Genomic DNA, 6,936 nt, shown 5'->3' on the forward strand with positions numbered 1-6,936 from the left:
GATAATTCAATCTGGACCTCACCTGACTCCGTTCTCCCTATTTCTCTTTCCCTTACTGCACACACAATTTGAAACGCGCGGGCGTCTCGCCCTATAATTTGGAGTCCGGCCTAGGACTTCGAGGCATAACTGTGTAACAATATATAAACAATTTGGAAACGTTATTACTTAGAGATAACCAGAGAACGTTGAAAACATTTATTTTGTTATTAGAATTTAATACTAAAAAAATAAAATAAACTGCAACTTTAGAGATTAATACCTTGAACTGCACAATTATTATTATTATTATTATTATTATTATTGTATAGATTTAATGTTCACGGTGAGAACATTGACCATGCACCACCTATATGAAATAAAGCACACGTACTTATGGAAAAAAAATGGTTCCGCCTATACTAAATAAAGTACTTATATATAAATCCCTATGTTTCCTTTTTATATATATGATAATTGTTGCTACTGAAAGTGTCTTTTATAGTAATTAATTGTGTGATTTTACGTGTGTGTGTGTGTGTGTGTGTGTGTGTATGTGTGTGTGTGTGTGTGTGTGTGTGTGTGTGTGTGTGTTGCGATTTCTAAAAAGTTTGGACGACCAGCGAAAATTGTAAGTTATTATTGTAGTTGATGTATATATTTACACATATTCATTGACGCGCCTTTTGTACATTATTATTTAAACCTAGGGCTAACGAACAAATGTAAAATTGTAATTTACTTTAAAAGTATAACACATAATCGTTAACGTGCCACCACAGGCATTCATATTGAAACGTGAGAAAAAAGTGATTAATTGTAAAATATTTTAACATTAATGCCGCACCTTTGTTTAAAATGCTATTCATGTTGCGCGCTTACACAAAGATTTATTTTTATTATAGCAAGCATTTACGGAAATAATTTTAAAATACCATTGCACCTAACACATATTGGTTACGCATTTGTTAAAATTGCATTTACGCGAAAGCGAAATAAAAATTACTGTGTGCCCCTAACACATGTTGGTTGTACTTTTTAAAATTGCACTAACGCGAAAGCGAAATAAAAATTACTGTGTTCACCTAGCACAAGCTGTTTGCACTTTTTACAATTGTACGTACGCGAACATGAAATAAAAAATTACTGTGTTCACCTAACACATGTTGGTTGCACTTTTTAAAATTGTATGTACGCTAATACGGGCACCAACTTACATTTAAGAACGCGTTATAAAATAGTTTGTGTTATATATAACTTTTGCGGATAAATTAGTTGCCTAGCACAAAAATTAAATTGCCTATTTATTATTAAGCTAAGCTAAGATGGCTATACTCGCTAACACGCATTTACTTGAAAACCACATTTTTTTTTACTATGCTATTGTAACGTAACCGTTGCTAATGCGCCTTTACTGGAAAACCATATGGTTCCTTAATAAACTAACCTAAGATGCATATAATCGCTAACGCGCCTTTACTTGAAAACCACATGATTTTTTTACTAAGATAACCTAAGCTGGATATATTTGCTAATGCGCCTTTACTTGAAAACCACATGATTTTTTTACTAAGGTAACCTAAGCTGGATATATTTGCTAATGCGCATTTACTGGAAAACCATATGGTTCCTTAATAAACTAACCTAAGATGCATATAGTCGCTAACGCGCCTTTACTTGAAAACCATATGGTTCATTAATAAACTAACCTAAGATGCATATAGTCGCTAACGCGCCTTTACTTGAAAACCATATGGCTCCTTACTAAACTAACCTAAGCTGGATATACCTGCTAACGCCACCTATGGTATCGTGACCGTTGGTAACGCGCCTTTACCGTATAACCTAACTTAACGGAGCATTATTCACTTTTGATAATAATGTATAAAATAATTATTATTTTGTTTTAACTTGTTGCTACGCGTTTGCTAATACTGAATAAATGCTTGAAAATGCACACCGGCTTTGCCCTCCCCCTGAACCACATGGTTGCGCGACGGTTTTACCCTGCCCTAAACCACTTGGTTGCGCGACGGTTTTACCCTGACCTAAACCATGTGGTTGCGCGACGGTTTTACCCTGCCCTGACCTGCTTAAATGTTGGTGGGTATGCTTTTTTATATAGAATAAGCGACACTGCTATGTATATACCCTAAACTTATTTGTGGAAATAACAAATGTATACCCGTATTGCCCTGCCCTGCCCTGCACACTTGTTGCCGCGGATGTTTTTTTTTATATAAATGGACATTGACTGCCAAGGCTTTAAAAACTAACAAATGTAATTATTGTACGCATGCTTTCGTATAAATTCACGCACGTTTTTTTTTCACGAATGGACACCGACTGTTACGGCTTGAACTATTTATTGTATAAATGCTTCCGTATAAATGCAAGTATTTTTCCCAAATGGACTTTTACTGCCACGGCTTGAACTATTTTTTGTACGAATGCTTTCGTATAAATGCATGCACGCATGGACACCAATTGCCACGCTTTTAATTTTATTTAATGTAATTAATGCACGCATGCTTCCGTATAAATGCACGCACGCATGGGCACTAATTGTTACGCTTTTAAAATTAATCACTGCTATATTTTTATGCATCTACATTAACAAATACTAAATATAATTGATTTTAAAACACGGAAAACAACATTAGCTTGCGATCGGCTAACATTCATATGTGGAAATACCTTTAAATAGTGTAGGCCACCATCATTTGCTTAACGCACATAAGAACGAATACGATTTTCATAAGTATTTATAAAATAAATGTAGAAAAAAAGATTATCAATTTGAAATATTTGATTTTTAGTACATACTAAATAATTTAATGCTAAAAATGATATTAAACTTACCTTTATATATAATCTTCTTTAATTACATCTCTAATCCACTTTTGAACTTTACGTATTCTAATAAACGCGTGGACAGGAAGTGACTCAACTTCCTGTAGCAGTGTTGGTAAATCTTAATACTTTGTGTTTAGTTAGAGAATGGTAATGGAAGATTTTTGATTTAAAGAGATTAATAAATAAGAAATTATTATGAAATGGGGAATTGTTTTTGGTATACTTTATTTACAAGTGCGGAAAAAGTATATGTATTGCCTAGTTTGTAAAATAAAAATAAATGAAAATGCTTTAGGTCATTTTGTATTGTAGCCTGTAGGAATATGAGCCGATTCACTACCCTTTATGATATTTAGACTGCAAAACACAGATTATAATGTAACACATTTGCTTATTTTATGGATTTTGCGATGGATTATATACGCAAACTAGAATGCGAAGACAATTTAGTAAGACACAATGTGTTAGTAACAGACAACTTACTAAGACACATTGTATTAGTCAAAGACTATGCAGTAAGACACAATGTGTTAATGAAAGACTATTTAGGGGTAATCAGGGGTTAGTTATGGAATACTAAAGATAGGCAGGGGGTAATTAGGGTATACTAAAGATAATCAAGGGGTAGTTATGGAATACTAAAGATGGTCAGGGACTATTTAGGGGATATTAAGAATAATTAAAGGGTAGTTAGCCCTTAGTAAGGATATTTAAGGACTATTAGGGGATAATTAAAGGGTAGTTAACCCTTACTAAGGATATTCAAGGACTATTTAGGGGATACTAAAGGTAGTCAAGGGGTATACTAAGAATAAAAAAGGACTATTCAAGGAATATTCAAAGGATATTCAAGGAATATTTAGGGGATATTCAAGGAATATTCAGGGGATATTAAAGGAATATTTATGGTATATTCAAGAACTATTTAGGGGCAAGCTTAATTATAGAGTACAGAATGAGGGCCATTTGTTTTGCGATACTTAGTTTCAGAATAAATATTGCGGTGGGGGGAGCAGTACAGAATGAGGACCTTTTATATTGGTATATTTAGTTTGAGAATAAATATTGCTGTAGGCTGCAGTACAGAATGGGGTCCATTTGTTTTGGTATATTTAGTTTAAGTATAAATTTTGCGGTTGGCCGCAGTACAGAATGAGGGCCTTTTCTTTTGGTATATATAGTTTGAGAATGAATATTGCTGTAGGCTGCAGTACAGAATGAGACCCTTTTCTTTTGTTATATATAGTTACAGAATAAATTTTGCGCTTGGCCGCAGTACAGAATGAGACTCTGTTCTTTTGATATATATATATATATATATATATATATATATATATATATATATATAGTTACAGAATAAATTTTGCAATGAGCAGCAGTATAGAATGAGGGCCTTTTTTTTACTATAATTAGATTAAGAATAAATTTTACGATGGGGCAGGATGGTCCTTAGCTTATTTCAGAATTGGAATAAGGCTACATAGATATGTACTGTTAACGCAAATGCGTATAAAATAAGGTCACATAGATGTGTACTGTTAACGCAAAAAAAACGTATAGATTGGGCTTTAGGATATTTTAGGATTGGAATAAGCCTACATAGATGTGTAATGTTAATGAAAATGCATGTAGAACGGGTCTTAGAGTATTTTAAAATTGGAAAAAGGCTACATAGATGTGTACTGTTAACGCAAATACGTATAGAATGTACCTTATGATATTTTAGGATTGGAATAAGCCTACATAGATATGTACTGTTATTGCAAAGGGATATAGAATGGGAATTGGAAAAAAATGCACAGAGACATATTGTTTTATAATTTCGTTTGCAGACGACCTAATACCATACTGAATGCTTTTGAATAAGACCGCTAAGTGGCAATATTTAACATATGACTGCGTGAAAACATGGGTGAACTTGTTGAATATAATGATATATATATATATATATATATATATATATATATATATATATATATTTATATATTATCATAATATTTTATTGGCATTATTTTGTATGTCTAGACATATTTGATTACAGTACTAAAGACGGAGTTTTGTTTTTGTACATCCATTAACGAAGAACTTAAGACATGAACTGAGGTTTTGCGCACGTTGAAAACCCGGATGAATTGACCTTTGTACGATTAGATAAATTTATTGAACGACGAAACATCATGTGACGATGTGTAATTTTGAACATTGATACATGACTAAACACCATGTGACGATGAGTAATTTTGTCCCTTGATACATGATTAAACATCATGTGATAAGTAATTGGGGTTATTGACGTATGACTAAACATCATATGATAAGTAATTTGGGACTACAACAGATGAATAAGCATCATATGACATTGCCACAAGTAATGTTGATTTTACATATTGTGAACATGTGATGGGAACGCTATGATAAGATATTATAAAAGAAACTGTTAACGTACTACAAAATAAGATAGATAGGGTATTGAACTTATATGATTAAAGATCCTTGTTATTAATTAAGATTGCCAGAGCGTTGAATACACAAGCGCGAGATTACCAATGATAAATAAAACTGAATTTATCATTATAGATGTTTTGAACTTTGAAAACTTGTTGTTTTGGAAATAATATTTGTTTAATAGGATGGTTTAAAATATCATGTGGTTTGACTACAACATGATAGCATATTGTTTACGTGTTTTTTGTATATCATGTGCTTATGATTACGGGTTGTTTTTGAAATTATATTTGAAAAAATATAATGATCATGTGATATGACGTTGGTGATAAAATGTTTCCTTATATATTGGGGTTTGAAGAGAAGTTGTTCATAGAGGCATCAACGCTGTAGAGTCGATTAAAAGTTAAGTAGAGAGGCAGATTTGAGATGGATTCTAATATTGAACCGGCATTGAAGAAGTTTAAGTCTTTAGACGCTCCGGAATCTCCAGAAATAATTATTGAGGAGGAGATTATTCATCTTAGAGATGAACCGGTTTTAATTCCAACATCACCAGTGGGATCACCTTCATTATTGAGAGCATCAAATACTGGACCATTGTTTGGTACAACATTAAAAGTACCAGCAATGAAATGGACGCTGGATGCTGAGAAAGAAGAAGAAGCAAGACAATTACCACCATTGATATATGTGGAGAATGAGGAAGCAAGACCCCCATCACCAGATTTATTTATTGAAGAGGAGGAAGAAGAAGAAGGAAGACCACCGGAACAACAACATCCATTGATTCATGTGGAGGAGGAGGAAGCAAGACCCCCATCACCAGATTTATTTATTGAAGAGGATGAAGAAGCAAGGTTTCCATCATTATATGTGGATGCGGAGGAAGCAAGACCACCATCACCAGATTTATTTATTGAAGAGGAGGAAGAAGTAAACCCCCCATCGCCAGACTTATTTAGTGAGGTGGAAGAAGAGGAAATTCTTCGTTTATTTGAGGAATTGGACGAATGTAAACCTGATACACCAATTGCAAGTGTGACACCGTCACCACAAAAGGAACCAATGGATTTATCAGTGCGACGAAAAGAAAAGTGTGAGTGCGGTTTTGATATTGTGGACAAAAACTGTGTACATAAAAGTATTTTAAATTGGAAACCTGAAAGTGCATTATTATGTCATGGCTGCCACTTTAATTATTACAATCAGCTTGGACATCATTGTTTGCTGGCTAACCAACTGTCAATGGAGGCGGAAGCATGGCTTATTATGGCAAGTGAAAATGTAAGAAACGATGTATATATTATTTATTTGATGTCACATGCTAATATGTATGTTAATGAACAATTGTTTAAGAAACAATATAATGAATTATTGCAAAATCCGAATTATATTGAGGAATTACCCAATATATTATTAGAGAAAGACAGAAATGTAACATTTAAAGCATGATTTTTGTATATATATATTTTGTTTTGTACATATATTATTTCTTTGTATTATTATTTTGCTTGTATATATTTTTGTTAGTGAAATAAATATTTACCCAAAATTTTATTTTTGATTTTTATTTATTATTAAAAACTTTTCCTGAATAATAAAAATAGGTAATATACTAATATTGGATATAAGAATTGGTATTTACAATGAACT

The sequence above is a fragment of the Thermobia domestica genome, chromosome 15, assembly GCF_964235325.1.
Source record: "Thermobia domestica chromosome 15, izTheDome1.hap1.1, whole genome shotgun sequence".
Lineage (NCBI taxonomy): Eukaryota > Metazoa > Arthropoda > Insecta > Zygentoma > Lepismatidae > Thermobia > Thermobia domestica.